We start from the raw sequence: 20,795 nt of genomic DNA on the forward strand, positions 1-20,795 counted from the left end.
GGTTTGCATAATAACCTCTTGCAGAGACTTAGTGTTTGAGAACTAACCTGAGCACCATATTGTTTAAGTAAAACTGAGCAAACACACATAATGTTGCTCCTCAATAGACAAATTCTGTCCCATGTTACCCTGCTTCAGAAACTCCCCATTCCCAGTACTGTCTTAGGGCACTGACATTGTATCCTGCACTGGCAGACTTGTCCTGGGGTTCCCTGTTTGTCTGATCAGTTTCACTTCCTCTGCTCCAGCAGACCTTCTTTGTTCAAGTCCCTGTTTGGGCATCACTCATAGGTGTTACTTCGAGACTGAACCGAGAAGGACAAATGCGAGAATGAAGACAAAGACAAAAGGATCTCTTTCCAAGAAGGGGTCGAGGACTTCTCGCTTATAGAGAATAAGAGCCCTGAGCTTCTACAGCCCTTTGTATTTACTGGGTAGATGAAGCAGGAAGGATGGGGTAACTGTCGGTCAACTATTTGATTTAACACAGGCATACATAATTGCTTTCTTTGTTCAACAGACTCCAGATGTTCCTGTAGATAATTTCAAGGAACATGGTGCCTGGGACGTGACTGCCCTCAGCATTCCTTCTGGTGGCAGATACAGGTGTCAGCATGCCAACATCCTGCTTTCATAAGAACAGTTTGCAGTTTGCTCACATAGCCTCCAGTGGCATACTGAGTTGGTTATGACCCTTATTCCTCTGGCCTCCAACATCTTATTAATTAATTCATTCATTCATTCATTTATGTTGAGAAGCAGTCTCACTCTGTCACCAGGGGGGAGTGCAGTGGCACGATCTCAGCTCATTGCAACCTCTGCCTTCAGAGCTCAAACAATTTTCCTGCCTCAGCCTCTTGAACAGCTGGGCCTACAGGCACGTGCCACCCTGCCCAGCTAATTTTTGCATTTTTTCAATAGAGACAGGGTTTCACCATGTCAGCCAGGATGGTCTTGATCTCCTGACCTCACGATCCGCCCCACTCAGCCTACCAAAGTGCTGGAATCACAGGTGTGAGCCACCGTGCCCAGCCATCTTTTTTCATTTTTTATTTTTATTTTTTTGAAATGGAGTCCTGCACTGTCACCCAGGCTGGAGTGTAATGGTGCCATCTCTGCTCACTGAAACCTCCTCCTTCTGGCTGCATGCGATTCTCCTGCCTCAGCCTTCCAAGTAGCTGAGATTACAGGTGGACACCGCTTGGCTTATTTATTTATTTCATTTATTTATTTATTTATTTATTTATTTATTTATTTATTTATGTATTTTTAGTAGAAACTATGTTTCCCTATATTGACCAGGCTGGTCTCAAACTTCTGACTTCATGATCCATCCATCTTGACCTTGACCAAAGTGCTAGGATTACAGGCATGGGCTACCACACCAAGCCACACATTTACATTATAACATCCTGACTCTTGGCTCCCCAGCAGCCTTGTGACTGTGTGTGTGTGTGTGTGTGTGTGTGTGTGTGTGTGTATGCTCACATGCTTTGACAGGCAAGGAAAAGACAGTACAGAGTCATTGTCACTGGCCTGGAGGAGGAGGTGGCCCTAGGGCTGCAGTTCACTGTGCTGTTTGCACTCTAATTGTTGGAAAAATATTTCCTGAATCATAGTGTCTTCTACCTTCTCCCAAACAGAACTAGTTGTGTAGGGGTGTGTCATTCATCCCCCCGCATCTCCCCACCCTTCCTGAAGGGAATCCAGGACACCCGACTCTGAGCACATCACCTGCTGGTGGCAAAGTCCCTGCCCATAGTTGCCAAACTGGGCCCTGGTGATGTACAGAGTGTGGGAAGCCCCAGGAGCTGGAGTGAGGCAGTGGAACAGATGGCAGAAATGGGAATGCCTTGGCAGTGCCTGAGGACACAAGGTCTCGTCTGTAAGGCTTTTCTGACCTTTGTGAGCCCTTCTCTTCTTATTTTGACTGAAACAAATAGTCACAGCAAGTTTAGATCAATTAGAGTTGAAATTTCCAGTAGAAACATGGGACCATCCTCACACTTCCCCAGCCCCTTGGTCTTCCCTGAGGATGCCTCTGCATCTAAACCACAACCCCAGAGTAGGTGCTGCAATCATCCTGTGGCCAAGATGGGAACTGTCCATCCTTCAACAAAGGGACACAAAACAATCAAAATAATCCATGCAGAAGGGCATTTCTGGCAGCGCACCGTGGCTCACGCCTGTAATCTCAGCACATTGGGAGGCCACAGCAGGCAGATCACCTGAGGTCATGAGTTTGAGACCAACCTAGCCAACATGGTGAAACCCCAACTTTACTAAAAATACAAAAAGTAGCTGGGCTTGGTAGGTATCTGTAATCCCAGCTACTCAGGAGGCTGAGGCAGGAGAATTGCTTGAACCTGAGAGGTAGAGGTTGCAGTGAACATGAGACAGGAAGGGCCACCTGTCCCATGATCATGTGACTTGCTTGATCTTATCAATCACTTGGACGACTCACCCTCCTTACCCTGCCCCCCTTGTCTTCTATGCAATAAGTATCAGCACACCCAACCATTCGAGGCCACTACTAGTCTCCGCATCTTGATAGTAGTGGTCTCCAGGGCCCAGCTGTTTTCTCTTTATCTCTTTGTCTTGTGTCTTTATTTCTTACGATCTCTCATCTCCGCACATGGGGAGAGCACCCGCTATGCCCTGTAGGGCTGGACCCTGCATTTGGCACTCCAACGTGGGTTTCTCCCTTGCTGTGTAAAGTTGCACTTTGAGCACGGGACTCAGCGGAGGACTGTGACAACAGATTCTTGAGGATTGCAGTCATTAAGCTTGGTGGTAAGCTTGGGTACTCAGAGCATCTCGGGGACACCATGGGACAGGCCAGTACTAAGGACTTGGCCTATTTAAACTTCATTAAAACCCTTCTTAAAGAAGGAGGAAATTCAGTTTCCTCTGACAAGCTAATTGAACTTTTTGAGGTTGTCGATCTCACTTGCCCTTGGTTTCCAACCTAGGGAACTCTAGAACTTAAAGATTGGGATGAGGTGGGCTGACAGCTTAAAATCTGTCACAGAGGGGGACACGTTATCCCGCTGGTCATTTGGAGGGTTTGGTCCTAGGTTCACTCCATCTTAGAATCCTTGCAGCCACAGGAGGAGGGAATGGAGGGTATGCTACCTTTCCTCTCCTCTGAAGAGGTTGAGGAGAACCTCACTACTCTCTATCCAGAGGATACCACACAACTTGAGGCCATCATTTCAGAAATGGACCTCCACTCTGACATTCTTTTGGCTCCACCAAATACACCACAGCCTACCGCGCCTACTGCACCCCCAACATCGCTATATGAGGACCTTATGAAGAATCTCCTTCCCCCTTTCAGATCCAAAAAATCCCTCTGAAATGTACTCTCAGCAGCCATTGTGGCTGGAACCTCCTGTACTCTCTCAGGCCTGCTGTAGGGCTCTCAACCATCCACCTGTTCAGCCCGGTCATGAGGCTCTCAACTCTATCCCTGTTCAGCCCAGTAAAGAGGCCCTCAATGCTATCTCTTCACTCAATTCTGCCTTTCCTCCTATACATCAGGATCCACAGAAGCCTGACCTGCAGTCCATGCAGCAGCCTGGAGCTCAGGCCCCTGAAAGATCTGCAGAGCAGGTGACTGCGCTTCAGCCTGGCTTGAAGGCTCTCAACTTCTCCTCTATTCAAATCTCCAATTTCTTTTCTGCCTCTGGTCCGGTCGCAAGTGCTGTTGCTACACATAAGCAACAGGTTGTGTACATTCCTGAGAATGACACATCTTTTATGAGGGCCATTTCTCAGGCAAGGGAATATGGGGATCCTGAGGCACGGCCATTTCCTGTTATTCTAGAATCTCCTATACCTGCCACTCCCGTTCCTGCTGCCCCTGCTCCGGCTGTGCCAGACCAGTCACAGCCCGCTGACCAAGCTCAGCGGGTGGCTGATCCCACTGCTTCTCCAGACCCGCAGCTCAATGATCAGGCTCCTCAGTTGGTGCAACAAGGGCCCGCTGCCGCAGCACAGCCAATTCCTGGCATACCTGCCATTCAGGCTGTGGTGCAACCTGATCCCTTACACCCTGGTTAGGTCCACTTACGACCAGCTACTTGGGAAAGTTTTTCTTTCAAATTCCTTAAAGATTTCAAAGAGTTGGTTAAACAATATGGTACCAATTTCCCTTTCATCCGTTCCACCTTAAAGTTCTTAGCAGAAGATAAACGCTTGGTGCCCTATGACTGGGAAATTCTAGCAAAATCTGTCTTATCTAAATCTCAATATTTACAATTTAGGACATGGTGGGTTGATTTGCTGTCCAGGATCGAGTCCGCCTGAATCAGGGCTCTAATCATCCTGTCAATGTCACAGCTGACCAGTTACTGGGAATGGGGCAGTGAGCTGCAATTAGAAACCAAATTATATTGAATGATGAAGTCATTGAGCAAACTCTGAAAATGCTGCCTGGATGCTTGGGATAAGATTCAGGATGATGGCTCTAGATGTCCATCCTTTACAGCCGTTAGAGAAATGCAAAATGAACTATACCCTGACTTCATTGCCCATCTTCAGGACATGGCAGAAAAAGCTATTCCTGATCGAAATGGCCAGCATTTGGTTGTGGAACTTATGGCTTATGAACAAGTAAACCCAGACTGTCAGGCTGCTATTCACCCTGTAAAAGGTAAAATCCCACCAGGAGGTGATTTAGTCACATCCTATATTAAGGCATGTGAGGGTGTTGGTGGAACTTTACATATTGCTATGATCATGGCTCAGGCTATGGCTAGTTTTAGAATGCCTGGACAATTTCCTGGTAATAGTTTTCACTGCAGCCAAACTGGACTTACCAGGAAAAAATGTCCTCGGTGTTCAGACCACTGCCCTGTACAACACCAAACCTAAAAGGCCATACAACAGTGAGCCCCACCTTCCATACCATGCCCAAAATGCCGTAAGTGCAATCACTGGGCAGCTCACTGCCACTCGAAATTCGACATTGACGGCAATCCTTTACCACCACTTCAAAACCAGGGAAACTGGAAGAGGAGACAGCACCAGGCCCCTTCAAACAAGGGGGCATTCCCCAACTCCCAGCCTTGGCCTTCCAGCCAGATGGGTGCATTTCTGGCCCAACCAATCGACCAACCATCCAGTTTCCACTTCAGCCATTCTTGCCACAAGCACAGATGTCACAGCCTCAACAAGGATCTCAGTTCAATGTTTGTCCCCCGCCACCACAGGATCTGCAGCAGTAGATCTCTGCTGTATTAGGGACAGTCCCCTTTTGCCCAGAGAGCCACCAATCACTGTTCCCATAAGTGTCTTTGGGCCCTTGCCACCTGGTTCTGTTGGTTTATTGCTTGGTCGCTCAAGCTTAAATTTAAAAGGTGCTCAGGTACATACTGGTGTGATTGATTCTGATTACTCTGGGGAAATACACAGTATTGTTAGTTCTGCAGTTCCTTGGCAAGCTTCGGCAAGAGATAGAATTGCTCAACTTCTTCTTTTGCCATACATTTCACTCGGATCTAGTTCTCATAAAAGAACTGGAGGTTTTGGAAGTACAGATAATCAGGGTAAAGCATCTTACTGGGCTAAGAAAATTTCTGACACCTGACCTGTTTGTCCCGTGCATATACAGGGAAAGAAATTCGTGGGCATTATTGACATGGGTGCTGATGTCTCCATTATGGCTTTACATCAATGTCCTCAGCAATGGCCCAAAGAAAGCGCATCCACTGGGTTGGTGGGAGTTGGTCAGGCCTCCTAGGTTTACGAAAGTTTCACTATTTTACATTGTACTGGCCCAGAGCGACAGACTGGTACTATTCTCCCTCTAATTACACCCATTCCAGTTAATCTCTGGGGAAGAGATCCTTTACAACAATGGGGTGCACAAATTTCCTTCCTGCATGCTACTTACAGTGAGCAAAGTAAAAACATTATGACAAAAATGGGATTTGTTCAAGGCACTGGTCTGGGAAAATTGGTTAAGGTATTACTGAGTCTATTCAACCTTCCTATAAATTTGACTCTAAAGGGCTTGGTTAGTCTTTTTAGAAGCAGTCACTGTCAACTATCAAGCCTCCAGATCCCATCACTTTAACTTGAAAAACTCAGAAACTGGTTTGGGTGGATCAGTGGCTACTCCCAAAAAGTCAGCTGGAGGCTCTCCATAATTTAGTCTTGGAACAATCAGAATTGTGACACACTGAAGAATCTTCTTCTCCATGGAATTCACCTGTCTGTTATCCAAAAGAAATCTGGAAATTGGAGAAAGGCCACTGATCTCAGGGAAGTTAATGCTGTACTTCAACCCATGGGGACATTACAACCTGGCTTCCCTTCCCCTTCTATGCTCCCTGAGTATTGGTCCCTAATTATCATAGATCTTAAAGATCTTAAAGATTGCTTTTTTAACATTCCAGTGGCCTCTCAGGACTTTGAAAAATTTGCTTTTACTGTCCCTTCCCTCAACAATGTCACTCCAGCTGCATACTCCATGGGAAAGTTCTAACACGGGGCATGCTTAATAGTCCCACTATTTGTCAGTATTTTGTGGTGCGCATGCTTCAACCAGTTAGGGATCAGCTTCCGCAATGTTTCAGTTTCCTCATCATTCACTCTATGGATGATATCCTCTGCACAGCCCCCAAGCATGCCGTTTTGACTTCCTGCTTTTCCAGGATTCAACAGGCCATTTCGGAAGCCCAGAAAAAAATTCAACTGGCAGTCTCTATTACACCAGAAAAAAATTCAGCCTTCCTCTCCTTTTCAATATTTGGGCATGCAGTTGGAAGACAAGGTGATTAAACCACAAAAAGTTCAGCTTACGAGAGACTTCTTAAAAACTTTAAATGACTTTCAAAAATTACTTGGCGATATTAATTGGATTCACCCTTCTTTGGGCATCTCCAAATAAGCTATGTCTGACCTTTGTGTCACAATACATGTGAACCGTACCGGCCTCCAGTAATGATTCTTATCAGGTGCACAATGTTTTCAGTAGTAATTATTTTCAGGTTCTGACCGTTAAAATAAATTCATTTGAGGAACGGAGAATTCCTGTCACAGTAAAACATAATAAAACACAAGGATTGCCAGACTCTTTGAAAGACACTATAAAGGGACCATTAATAATTGGAAACATCGGCCGGGCGCGGTGGCTCAAGCCTGTAATCCCAGCACTTTGGGAGGCCGAGACGGGTGGATCACGAGGTCAGGAGATCGAGACCATCCTGGCTAACACGGTGAAACCCCGTCTCTACTAAAAAAAAAATACAAAAAACTAGCCGGGCGATGTGGCGGATGCCTGTAGTCCCAGCTACTCGGGAGGCTGAGGCAGGAGAATGGCATGAACCCGGGAGGCGGAGCTTGCAGTGAGCTGAGATCCGGCCACTGCACTCCAGCCTGGGTGACAGAGCGAGACTCCGTCTCAAAAAAAAAAAAAATAAAAATAATAATAATAATAATAATAATTGGAAACATCCTATGGAGTGACTGCAACGCCCCAACACCAGCAGTGTCATGGAGTCCCGTCACAGGGACTGTCATTGACTGGATCCCAAAAGGGTATATTGGCGAGATCGCTCCGGCCAAAATACCCAATGTTCAGAGTTTAACTATTCAATAGATTATGAAGAAGACTGGCAGTCCTCCAAAAAGAGGGAATGGGTGTCCCCTTACCCATTCAAATGCTTGGACAAGGGCATCGTTCCTCCTAGACCAAAAATGATTCATGCTATAGTTACCTCGGAGCATCCTCAATTGTGGAGGTTGACTGCAGCCATGTCCGGAATCAGATTATGGAATGTAGCTTATCAAAAAGTTCTTACAAATACCAAAACAAACAGGTATAAGATCATTTTAATGTCTGAAAGGGTGATACCCATTAGGAGCTGTGTTAAACCACTCTATATGTTATTAGCTGGAAACATAATTATCACCCCGATTGTCAAACTATTGAACGCGATAGTTGCAAATTGTTTACGTGCATTGATGCTACATTTGATAAAAAAACAAATGTTCTCCTGGTCAGGGCCAGGAAAGGGGTATGGATACCAGTTTCTTTACACTGCCCCTGGGAATCTTCTCCTTCTATTCATATAGTCAATGAAATCCTTAAAGAGATCCTTAAAAGAACTAGGAGATTCATTTTTACTCTCATTGCCGTGATTGCAGGTTTAACTGCTATTACTACAACAGCGGCTACTGCTGGAGTAGCCATTCATAACTCTGTCAGACCACTCATTACGTGGAAATATGGCAAAAGAATTTCACCAGGCTTTGGAATTCTCAGGCTCAGAATGATCAAAAACTAGCCAATCAAATTAATGATCTCCGCCAGAGTGTCATCTGGTTGGGAGATAGAATAATGAATTTAGAACACCGAATGCAACTACAATGCGATTGGAATACTTCTAATTTTTGCATAACACCTTATGCTTACAAAGAAGATCAACATAGTTGGGAAAAAGTCCAAAGGCATCTAAAAGCCTGGGATGATACTTTAACCTTAGACATTTCAAGACAGAAGGAGCAGATTTTTGAGGTTTCCCAGGCTCGCTTAACTACTGTTCCTTGTTCTGACATATTTGAAACAATTACAAAGGGACTATCTGATCTAAACCCTTTCAAGTAGGTCAAACCCATTGGAGGTTCACTTTTATTATTGACATTACTAATACTGGTGTGTTTATGTCGTTTGCTTTTAGTCTGCAGGTGTCTCCACGAAGTCTGATGAAAAGCTCAAAGTCAGCGACAAGGAATGATGGCAACGACAATCCTAATCAATACAAAGGGGGGAGATGTGGGTGAAAGACTACCTAGCTGCCAAAGCAAGAGACTGAAGGCACAAACTGTGTCAGTATAATAAAGGAAATAGTTACAATAAGAATATTCACAGTACAATTGAGATATAGAGATGATCACGGATAATTATCAATCATTATTATAAATATTATTAATCATTAGCTTTTAATATTACTCTTTGTTGTATTACTCATATTACCAAAGAATAACCAGTGGGGATAGGGTCAGGTGCTGAAGGGACATTATGAGAAGTGACCAAGAAGGCAAGGGGTGAGCCCTCTGTCACGCCCGCATAAGCGCCACTTGAGGGCTCCTTGGTCAAGTGGTAGCGCCAGTGTCTGGGAAGGCCCCCGTTACTTAGCAGACCATGAAAGGGAGTCTCCTTTCCTTGGAGGAGTCAGGGAACGCTCTGCTCCACCAGCTTCTTGTGGAAGGCTGGATATTATCCAGGCCTGCCCGTAGTCATCCGGAGGCCTAAACCCCTCCGTGTGGGGCTGTGCTTCAGTGGTCACGCTCCTTGTCCACTTTCATGTTCCTCCGGTACTCCTGGTTCCTCTTTGAAGTTCGCAGTAGATAGTGGTAGCAGAAATAGTGAAAGTCTTAAAGTCTTTGATCTTTCTTATAAGTTCATAGAAGAAAACGCTGATGTATGCTGCCTGCTCTCTCTGCTTCAGCTACCTATAAGGGAAGGAACCCCTGTTCTATGATCACGTAACTTGCTTCATCTTATCAATCACCTGGACAACTCACCCTCCTTACCCTGCCCCCTTGTCTCCTATCAGTAAATATCAGCACGCCCAGCTGTTCGGGGCCACTATGGTCTCCACGTCTTGGTGGTAGTGGTTCCCCGGTCCCAGATGTTATCTCTTTATCTCTTTGTCTTGTGTCTTTATTTCTTACAATCTCTCGCCTCTGCACATGGGGAGAACACCTGCTAAGCCCTGTAGGGCTGGACTCTACAGTGAAAACCCGTGTCTACTAAAAAATACAAAAATTAGCCAGGCATGTTGGAGGGTGCTTGTAATCCCAGCTATTCAAGAGGCTGAGGCAGGAGAATCACTTGAACCAGGGAGACGGAGATTGCAGTAAGCCGAGATCACACCACTGCACTCCAGCCTGGGTGAAGTAGAAAGACTCCATCTCAAAAAAAAAAAAAAAAAAAAAAAAAAAGTGATTATGTATTAAGAAAGAAATTTTTAAAGCTAAGATTTATCTCAAACTCAAAAACTGCAAAAACAAGGAAAGAATAAAGAGAGAAGAGGAACCGGAAAGAAAAAAAAAAAAAAGAAAATCTATTGCACAACGACAACAAAAGCACTTTTGATGTCACTTTGGTTATTTTATTTTATTTTTTGTTTTTTTGAGATGGAGACTCGCTCTGTCACCAAGGCTGCAGTGCAGTGATAGGATTTTGGCTCACTGCAACCTCTACCTCCCAGGTTCAAGAGATTCTCATGCCTCAGCCTCCCAAGTAGCTGGAACTACAGGTGCATGCCACCACAGCCAGCTAACTTTTGTATTTTTAGGAGAGACGGGGTTTCACCATGTTGGCCAGGGTGCTCTTGAACTCCTGACTTTAGGTGTTCCAATCACCTCGGTCTACAAAGTGCTGGGATTACAGGTGCAATGGCTCATCCCTGCAATCCCAGTACTTTGGGAGGCCAAAACAGAAGGATCCTTTGAGCTCAGGATTTTGAGACCAGCCTGGGAAACAGTAAAAACTTGTTTCTGCAAAAAAAGTTACAAAAACTAGCCGGGCTAGGTGACTCATGCCTCTGGTCCCAGCTGCTCAGAAAGCTGAGGTGGGAGGATCGCTTGAGCCCCAGAGGTTGAGGCTGCAGTTAGAGGAGATCACACTACTGCACAACAGCCTGGGTGATACAGCCAGACCCTGTCTCAAAATATGATTTAATTAATTAGTTAAATTTAAAGTATTATGTAATAACAGACAGTGACTTTTTCCCCCTTCACTACCCACGTCCTACCCCATCCTAGGAAAAGGGAAGGCAGTGATTCACAACTCAATAAGTCACTTCCCTCTGGCTGAATAGGGATTTCAAGTGGAACATAACCTCTCATGCCAAGATTTATAGAATGTTCATGTCTTATAGATGCCAATTTTAAAATTCTCAATCTCATCTGTATAATTTAAACAAGTTTTTGGTTATTAGATTATATACACAGAAGTCAACATGTCACAACTAATCATATCCAAAGAACTCACCCACTCATCTAAACCCAAGGTCTCTTGCCCCATTTTTCTTTTAAGACAAGGTCTTGCTCTGTTGATGAGGCTGCAGTGTAGTGGCCTGATCTCAACTCACCGCAGCCTGGACGTCCTGGGCTAAAGTCATCCTCCCAGCTCTGCCTCCACAGCAGCTGGGAGTACAGGTGCACACCATTAGGCCCGGTTATTTACTTATTTTTTTTTGGCAGAGATGGGGGTCTCACTATGTTGCCCAAGCTGGTCTCGAACTCCTCAAGCAATCCCCTTGCCTCAGTCTCCTAAAGTGAGGAGATTACAGGTGTGAGCCACTGTGCCCAGCCCCTCTTTCTTCATTACTGTGCTTCCCTCCCTAATTCTGTACCTATCTCTCATTCTCCCCTTCTCTCTCTAGCTCTTGTTTTCTTTTCTTTTTCCCTGGGATTCTGTTCCTCATTTTGTACCCCTCTCCTCTTCTGCTGTTTATCCCCTTCTTCCCTCTATTCCTTCTCTTCCACCTCTTCTGCTCCATCCTCACAACTTATTTAACCTCTTGTTGCTCCTTCTCCCCAATCTTTCAGTCATCCTCAATCTCCATCTATTTCTGTCTCTTCTCTCATCTCTGCACCTCCTCTGATCTCCCTGTTAAATTTTCTCTTCCCTGACATACTCCCCCGTCCCTACTCTGTGGCACCCCAGATCCCCAGGTGTCCTCCCTGCTGTGGTTCTCCCTCTGTTCTCCTTGACACAAGCACCACTCTGCTGTCTACCCTGGCTCCAAATCCCTCCCTCCCTCACTCTGATGAGCCTCCCTCTTTGCTGCCACTTCCCCACCTTGACGTCCTTCATCTCTCTGTACATCTAGCTTTTCTTTACATTTCTCCAGTTGCTTTTCTCCTCCTGTTTTCTTATATTTTTGTTGTTGCTGTTGTTGTTTTCACTTTTGCCATCTCTTAGCATATCCCTCACCAATCCTCCATTTTTCCATCTGCTATGGGCCTTTCTTATTCTTCTTTTCTCTGTCTCAGATTTTCTACTGCTCTCTGTCTCCTGCTCCCTTTAGCCCACACAATCATAGGAGGGTTTGGAGTAAGACGCCTGCATCCCAGAGGACAGCATTTTCCAGGGGCTGGAGCTCAGCAGGTGAGAAGACCCCGTGTCACAGGACAGGCCCTGGGACTTCCCAAGTGCAGGTTCAATGGTTGGGAACAGGCTCCCCAAAATCTGGCCATAATTTGGCCCCAAAACTGGCCATAAACAAAATCTCTGCAGCACTGTGGCATGTTCATGATGGCTATAACACCCACGCTGGAAGGTTGTGGGTTTACCGGAATGAGGGCAAGGAACACCTGACCCACCCAGGGTGGAAAACCGCTTAAAGGCATTCTTAAGGCCGGGCGCGGAGGCTCAAGCCTGTAATCCCAGCACTTTGGGAGGCTGAGGCGGGCGGATCACGAGGTCGGGAGATCGAGACCATCCTGGCTAACATGGTGTAACCCCGTCTCTACTAAAAAAATACAAAAAACTAGCCCGGCGAGGTGGCGGGCGCCTGTAGTCACAGCTACTCGGAGGCTGAGGCAGGAGAATGGCGTGAACCCCGGAGGCGGAGCTTGCAGTGAGCCGAGATCGCGCCACTGCACTCCAGCCTGGGTGACACAGCGAGACTCCGTCTCAAAAAAAAAAAAAAAAAAAAGGCATTCTTAAGCCACTAACAATAGCATGAGCATTCTGTGCCTTAAGGACATGCTCCTGCTGTAGATAATTAGCCAGACCCATCCCTCTATTTCAGGTCATCCCTTCCTTTTCCATAAGAGATACTTTTAATCTAAAATCTATAGAAACAACACTAATGACTGGCTTGTTGCTAATAAATACGTGCGTAAATCTCTGTTCCAAGTTCTCAGCTCTGAAGGCTGTGAGACTCCTGATTTCCCGCTTCACACCTCTATATTTCTGTGTGTGTGTGTGTGTGTGTCTTTAATTCCTCTAGAGCCACTGGGTTAGGGTCTCCCTGACCCAGCTGGTCTCGGCACTCAATGACTGCGGAGGGGAGACCTGGGAAGCAACAGGCCCTGGCATGAGAAGGGAAGTCAGGGAGGACGGCGCCTTAGGACCAGCATGGGGTCTGCAGGATCCCAGGACCCGGCAGGACTGGGCCTCCCTGGGACTGGGGCCGCAGTGCGGCGCTCCAGGAGCCCACAAGGGGGAGGCTGGGAGGCGCGCCTCCGGCGAGAATCCACTTCCCGGGTGAGGACTTTAATAAGCCCGGCGAGGGAGGAGTCAGAACAAACTTTTGAGCAGGAAAACTACGCAATAGAAAGTGTATACATTGCCCTATAGCAGAAAGACTGGGGACAGGACCAGCTTCAGGGCGACTTTAAACCCAAAAGAGTTTAAAGACCCCCGGGCTCTCACGGGGATGTCTCAATTTTCTCTGGGCGAAGGAAGATGGGTGAGAATTTCCAGGTCTGTGGGGACCCCAAGTCCCGGGGAAAGAAGCGACGGGGACCTGTGAAGCGCAGACTTAACACAACACAGAGCAAAACTCACTGCGGCGATGTGACCTTCACTCCACCCGATCCGCTTCCGGGTTTGCGTTCATCTTCGCCCAAGCAGGACGGAAGCCAGGCTTGGGTGGGAGGTGGGAGGGGCCTGGGCGGATAGGGGCGGGGCGGGAGGCGGAGAGACCTTGTTCTTTAGAACAGGCAGAGGGCGGGGCGGGGCGGTACCTGAGCATCTCTCAGTCTCCCTCCTAGCCTCTCTGTTTTCAGGTTTTGGAGGTTAGAGCGCCAGAAAGTCTGAAGCATGATTCAAAAGTCCTGGAATTGTCTGGAACCGGGATGCAAACTAGAATGTGAAATGCAAAGCCCTGCCTGGGCGGCACGTACGATGTCATGGTGACGGTCCATAGAACAGAACAGATATCCTCTCCCTTTCTATTGTCCATTCACTTGGAGGGAGAGTCCACCCTGTACTCAGCTTCAGAGACTTCCCTAGGGCCACCGCCTGGGGTGCGGGACGGAGTGCTCAGGCCAGGGAGGAGTGAGGTCACCACCTGCTGCTTAAACACAGGAGAGGCGCTGGGGAGGGAGCCTGAGGTCCCAGCTACTCAGGAAGCAGCAGAGGGAGAATCGCTGAGCCTGGGGTTCCAAGCCAGCCTGAACGACAAGTAACACCCACTGCCGCATGTCTCCCTTGCTCGTCTCTCTTTCTCTTAAAAAAAAAAAAAATTTTTTTTGTTAAATAAAATTTTTGAGGGTGTGACGTACAGATCCATGATTATTCTTTTCCATGTGGATATCCAGTTAGTTGTCCCAGCACATTTGTGGAAGAGATCTATTACTTTCTTTTATTATTATTATTTACTTTTTGCTTTCACTTTTTTTCTTTCTTTTGAGACAGAGTATTTCTCTGTCGCCCAGGCTGGAGTGCAGTGGCGAGATCTCGACTCAGTGCAGCCTCTGCCTCCTGGGTTCAAGCGATTCTCCTGCCTCAGCCTCGGGAGCAGCTGGCGTTACAGGCGCGTGTCACTATGCCCGGCTAATGTTTGTATTGTTGGTAGAGACGGGGTTTCACCATGGTGACCAGGCCGGTATCGAACTCCTCACTTCAAGTTATTTGCCTGCCTCGGCCTCCCAAAGTGCTGGAATTACAGGCATGAGCCACCATGCCTGGCCCAAGAAATATTCTTTACTTCGCTTTTTAAATGTTGACAAAGTATAATTGAAAACCAAAAAATCTTCTCCCAAATGAGAAATCATCTCCATGACAATAACAGAGAAAGAAATGAAAACAGTTTTATTAATAAATAAGCCTTAGACCAGAATGTGATGGGAAATAGAGGCAAACAGCTAAGAGGTTGAAAAGAGAGAAAGAAACTTCACTGTTCTGTACAACCCATTAAGTATATGTTTTCAAGATAAACACTAATCAGTCCTCAGGGAAGAGGACTTGACAACACCCTTGGTCACACATAGTTCATCCTGGCTCTACTTGGTAGTGGAGGTGACCATCTGTGTCAGCTAAGTAGCTGAGGGAGGGGGAGTAACCCTAACCCATGTCTTTTTGACAAGTGTGAGTTTTACAACATGGTGACAGGTGCCCTCTCTGGTGAGGCTCCTACAATCTGACAGAAACTGAAGTCAGCAGTAAATAATAAAATTTAAAATATATGATTAAGTATAGAGTTAATGTGAACACAACGCTTGAAGAAAGCCAGATGGCAACATCAACTCCAAAGAAATGGGATCAGCGTTCCCAAGTAGAGACGTTCAGGTTTTCACAAACAGGGAAAGGCAGAGAAGCTTTAGCAGAATCACCACATTTTCCATTCAAGACCAGTGCACAGGCTGCAGCAACTTGATTGGTGACGGATTGACACACTTCAGAGAAGGTTACTTTATCACTCCGTAAGAAGGGACAAGGATCCCAGGAGGTCTTACTGCTGGGGATGCTTAGTCTTCCTAAGACTAAATAAACGGTGGGTATAGTGTCATAGGCAGTTTTCCACGTCACCTTTCAGTGTCCATTATCCACTCAAACAACCCAGGACTTTGCTTAGTTTACTAAGCCATTCTAATTGTCAGTCCCGGTTGTAAGCAGCGCCCCACTCCACCCCTTTACCGAGGTACCTGCCCCTGTCCCCAGTCCTGCCCCAGCCTGAGGGGAACTCCCCCCGCCTGCAGGACGCGCGACTCTACCTGCTCGAAAAAGGCGCTTTGCCTTAAAACCATTTTCAACTTCAGAGAAAAAAAGATTTAGCGTTCAGTACGGGTGGCCCACTACAAAATGTTTTACCTTCGATTGTTGGAAATGCTAACTTAAAATGGGCAGGAAGTATCCCTGTGATATTAGGGGTAATATCACGGCACACCAGCAACAATCCACCAATCAGAACCCGGGGGATCCAGTCCTGGAGGTGAAGAGGATGACAGCAGCTCACATCATGGACCCAGCTGAGGAGAGAGCCCCGACCCATCGCCGCCAGGCCCCGCCCTGAAGAACAACACCCCATTTCAAGCCCAGGCCCCAAGACAAAAATAAGCCTCTGGCCACACCCCGTCCCGCTGTCCAGCCCAGCCTCCAGGCAGCCTCCTACTTTTTGCCCCACCCCAGTCCCCACCCGCCCCACGCCGTCTAACCAGACCCCGCCCCCAAAGTGTGGCTTGAAATGCATTACCAAATCAGATACAAAATATCTCCCCTTATTGGTCTCCTTTTTCAGAATTGACCAGATATCTGTGCACAATAACGTATGCACTTCACATATTGTTTCTCTGATCTGGTCCACAAATTGCTGACATCCAGATGTGGCCCCTGAACAATCCAGGCTCCTCAATAGCACTGACACTAGGGGGCCCACACCCGGTGTCCATCCATGTCTGGGTGTGAGCCCTTCCCAGGACCGTGCCCAGTGCAGCCTCTTAAGAAGTTCTTGTCACCGGGTCACAGGGGATGGAATCTCAGAGCAGGTGAGAGGAACTGAGGTCAGGCATGGGTGAGTGGAACTGAGCGTGTCAGGCAGACTGCCTCAGACTCAGAAAAGACTGGCTACTACAATATCTGGCATTTCAGAAAGGAAAGAAACAGATTAATCCACCGAGGAAGATGACTTCACTGGAGGAAGAGCCAGGCCTGGCTCTTTTTCTTTCCTCCTCTGAGCTGTTTCCTCATGTAACATTAGTCTTTAGAAATCAATCCTATATGTGAAAAATAAAGGGGGCCAGCCCCTCCACACCTGTGGATATTTCTCATCAGGTGGAGATGAGAGACTGAGAAAAGAAATAAGACACAGAGACAAAGTATAGAGAAAGAACAGTGGGCCCAGGGGACGGGCACACTCAGCATGCGAGGACCCCCACCGGTGCTGGTCTCTGAGTTCCCTCAGTATTTGTTGATCACTATTTTTACTATCTTGGTGAGGGGAGTGCAGCAGGGTAACAGGGTGATGGTGGGGAGAAGGTCAGCAGGGAAACAACATGTGAGCAAAGGATTCTGTATCATGAATGAGTTTAAGGAAAGGTGCTGTGCCTGGATTGTGGGGAAAAGAAAGACAGATCAGATTGTTACTGTGTCTATGTAGAAAAGGAAGATATAAGAAACTCCATTTTGATCTGTACTAAGAAAAATTATTTCTGCTTTGAGATACTGTTAACCTGTAACTTTAGCCTCAACCCTGTGCTCACAGAAACATGTGCTATAATGAATCAAAATTTAATGGATTTAGGGCTGTGCAGGATGTGCCCTTTTTTGTTTCTTGTTTTTCGGGGTTTTTTTTTTTTTTTTTTTTTTGGTTTTGGTTTTTCGAGGTGGAGTCTCATTTTGTGGCCCAGACTGGAGTGCAGTGGTGTGATCTTGGCTCATTGCAACCTCTGCCACCAGGGTTCAAGAGATTCTCCTGCCTCAGTCTCCTGAGTATCTGGGATTACAGGTGCTCACCACCACACCTGGTTAATTTCTGCACTTTTGGTAGAGATGGGGTTTCACCATCTTGGTCAGGCTGGTCTGGCACTCCTGACGTTGTGATCCGAATGCCTCAGCCTCCCAAAGTGCTTAGATTACAGGCGTGAGCCACCATGCCTGGCCAGGATGTGCCTTGTTAACAGTATGTTTGCAGGCAGTGTGCTTGGTAAAAGTCATCGCCATTCTCCATTCTCGATTAACCAGGGACACAATGCGCTGTGGAAAGCCACAGGGAACTCTGCCAAAGAAAGCCTGGGTATTGTCCAAGGTTTCCCCCCACTGAGACAGCCTGAGATATGGCCTCCTGGGAAAGGAAAGACCTTACCATCCACCAGTCCGACACCCTTGAAGGGTCTGTGCTGAGGAGGAGGAGTGAAAGAGGGAGGCCTCTTTGCAGTTGAGATAAGAGGAAGGCATCTGTCTCCTGCAAGTCCTGGGAATGGAATGTCTTGGTGTAAAGCCGACCATTCCCATTGGTTCTATTCTTAGATAGGAGAAAACCACACTGTGACTGGAGGTGTGATATGCTGGAGGCAATACTACTCTGTATTGAGCCTTCATTCTCACCTTGGAATTCTCCTGTGTTTGTAATTCAGAAAAAATCCGGCAGATGGCGAATGTTAACTGACTTAGGAGCCGTAAATGCCATAATTCAACCCATGGGGCCTCTCCAACTGGGTTGCCCTCTCCGGCCATGATCTCAAAGGACGGTCCTTTAAATATAATTGATCGGAAAGATTGCTTTTTGACCATTCCTCTGGCGGAGCAGGATTTTGAAAAATTTTCCTCACAGTACAATTAAGACTTTTACATTGCACTTGGATCAAAGAGCTACATTAATTGGTCAGGCAAGATTACGAATAATAAAATTGCGTGGAAATGACCCAGACAAGATCGTTGTTCCTTTAAACAAGGAACAGGTTAGACAAGCCTTTATCAATTCTGGTGCATGGCAGACTGATCTTGCTGATTTTGTGGGAATTATTGATAATCATTACCCAAAAACAAAAATCTTCCAGTTTTTAAAATTGACTACTTGGATTTTACCTAAAATTACCAGACATAAACTTTTAGAAAATGCTCTGACAGTGTTTGCTGATGGTTCCAGTAATGGAAAAGTGGCTTACAGAGGCCTAAAAGAGCGAGTCATCAAAACTCAGTATCAATCGGCTCAAAAAGCAGAGTTGGTTGCAGTCATTGCAGTGTTACAAGATTTCAATCAACCTATTAATATTGTATCAGATTCTGCATATGTAGTACAGACTACAAGGGATGTTGAGACAGCTCTAATTAAATATAGCACGGATGATCAGTGAAACCAGCTGTTCAATTTATTACAGCAAACTGTAAGAAAAAGAAATTTCCTGTTTTATATTACTAATATTGGAGCACACACTAATTTACCAGGGCCTTCGACTAAAGCAAATGAACAAGCTGACTTACTGGTATCATCTGCATTCACAAAAGCACAAGAACCTCATGCTTTGACTCATGTAAATGCAGCAGGATTAAAAAACAAATTTTCCAGGCCCAGTGGCTCATGCCTGTAATCTCAGCACTTTGGGAGGCCAAGGCGGGTGGATCACCTGAGGTCAGGAGTTCAAGACCAGCCTCAACATGGAGAAACCCTGTCTCTACTAAAAATACAAAATTAGCCAAGCATGGTGATGCATGCCTGTAATCCCAGCTACTCAGGAGGCTGAGACAGGAGAATTGCTTGAACCTGGGAGGCAGAGGTTGCGGTGAGCCGAGATTGTGCCATTGTACTCCAGCCTGGGCAAAAAGAGTGAAACTCTGTCTCAAAAAAAAAATTTAAAAATAAAAATAAAAAACTAATTTGATGTCACATGGAAACAGGCAAAAAATATTGTATAACATTGAACCCAGTGTCAGGTCCTACAGCTGTCCACTCAAAAGGCAGGAGTCAATCCCAGAGGTCTGTGTCCTAATGCGTTATGGCAAATGGATGTCACGCATGTACCTTCATTTGGAAGATTATCATGTGTCCATGTAACAGTTGATACTTATTCACATTTCATATGGGCAACTTGCCAGACAGGAGAAAGCACTTCCCATGTTAAAAAACATTTATCATCTTGTTTTGCTGTCATGGGAGTTCCAAAAAAAAAAAAAATTAAAATTGACAATGGATGAGGATACTGAAGTAAAGCATTCCAAAAATTCTTAAATCAGTGGAAAATTACACATACAACAGGAATTCCCTATAATTCCCAAGGACAGGCCATAGTTGAAAGAACTAATAGAACACTCAAAACTCTATTGATTAAACAAAAAGAAGAGGGAGACCGTAAGGAGTGTACCACTCCTCTGATGCAACTTAATCTAACACTCTACACTTTAAATTTTTTTTTTTTTTTTTTTGAGACGGAGTCTCAGTCTGTCGCCCAGGCTGGAGTGCAGTGGCCGGATCTAGGCTCACTGCAAGCTCTGCCTCCCGGGTTTATGCCATTTTCCTGCCTCAGCCTCCCGAGTAGCTGGGACTACAGGCAGTTGCCACCTCGCCCGGCTAGTTTTTTTGTCTTTTTTAGTAGAGACAGGGTTTCACCATGTTAGCCAGGATGGTCTCGATCTCCTGACCTCGTGATCCACCCGCCTGGGCCTCCCAAAGTGCTGGGATTACAGGCTTGAGCCACCACGCCCGGCCTTAAATTTTAGATTATACAGTAAAGGATTCAACTGACCTTACTCAAACTGGAGACTGTTCCCAGTGTATTCATCAGGTCACTGAAGTAGGACAGCAAATTAAAACAATCTTTCTGTTCTATGGTTATTATAAATGTGTAGGAACCTTAAAAGAAACTTGTTTGTATAATGCCACTCAGTACAAGATATGTAGCCTGAGGAATGACCAACCTGATGTGTGTTATAATCCATCTGAGCCCCCTGCAGCCACCGTTTTTGAAATAAGATTAAGAACTGGCCTTTTCCTCGGTGATACAAGTAAAACAATAACTAGAACAGAAGAAAAAGGAATCCCCAAACAAGAAACTTTAAGGTTTGATGCTTGTGCAACCATTAATAGTAACAAGCTAGGAACAGGATGTGGTTCTCTTAATTAGGAAAGAAGCTACAGAATAGAAAATAAATATGTTTGTCATGAGTCAGAAGTTTGTGAAAATTGTGCCTGTTAGCCATGTGTTATTTAGGTTACTTAGAAAAAGAACAAAAAGGACCCGGTTCACCTTCAGAAGGAGGAAGCCAACCCCTCCTGTGCTGCCGGTCACTGTAACCCACTGGAACTCATAATCACCCATCCCCTAGATCCCCGCCAACCCCTCCTGTGCTGCCGGTCACTGTAACCCACTGGAACTAATAATCACCC

At 46.0% G+C, this 20,795-nt stretch overlaps 1 protein-coding gene across 2 annotated transcripts in view; it reads right to left on the reverse strand.

Moving 5' to 3' along the window:
• The window catches only part of LOC102147259 (uncharacterized), a 45,624-nt gene extending 32,028 nt beyond the window's left edge, over positions 1 to 13,596 (reverse strand). For both annotated transcript variants that reach the window (XM_074024543.1, XM_074024545.1), the window contains exon 1: positions 13,541 to 13,596. The gene's annotated coding sequence lies outside the window, so the exon portion shown is untranslated. The remainder of the gene's footprint in view (positions 1 to 13,540) is intronic.
• Between the last annotated feature and the right edge of the window lie 7,199 nt (positions 13,597 to 20,795).

The sequence above is a fragment of the Macaca fascicularis genome, chromosome 19, assembly GCF_037993035.2.
Source record: "Macaca fascicularis isolate 582-1 chromosome 19, T2T-MFA8v1.1".
Taxonomy (NCBI): Eukaryota; Metazoa; Chordata; class Mammalia; order Primates; family Cercopithecidae; genus Macaca; species Macaca fascicularis.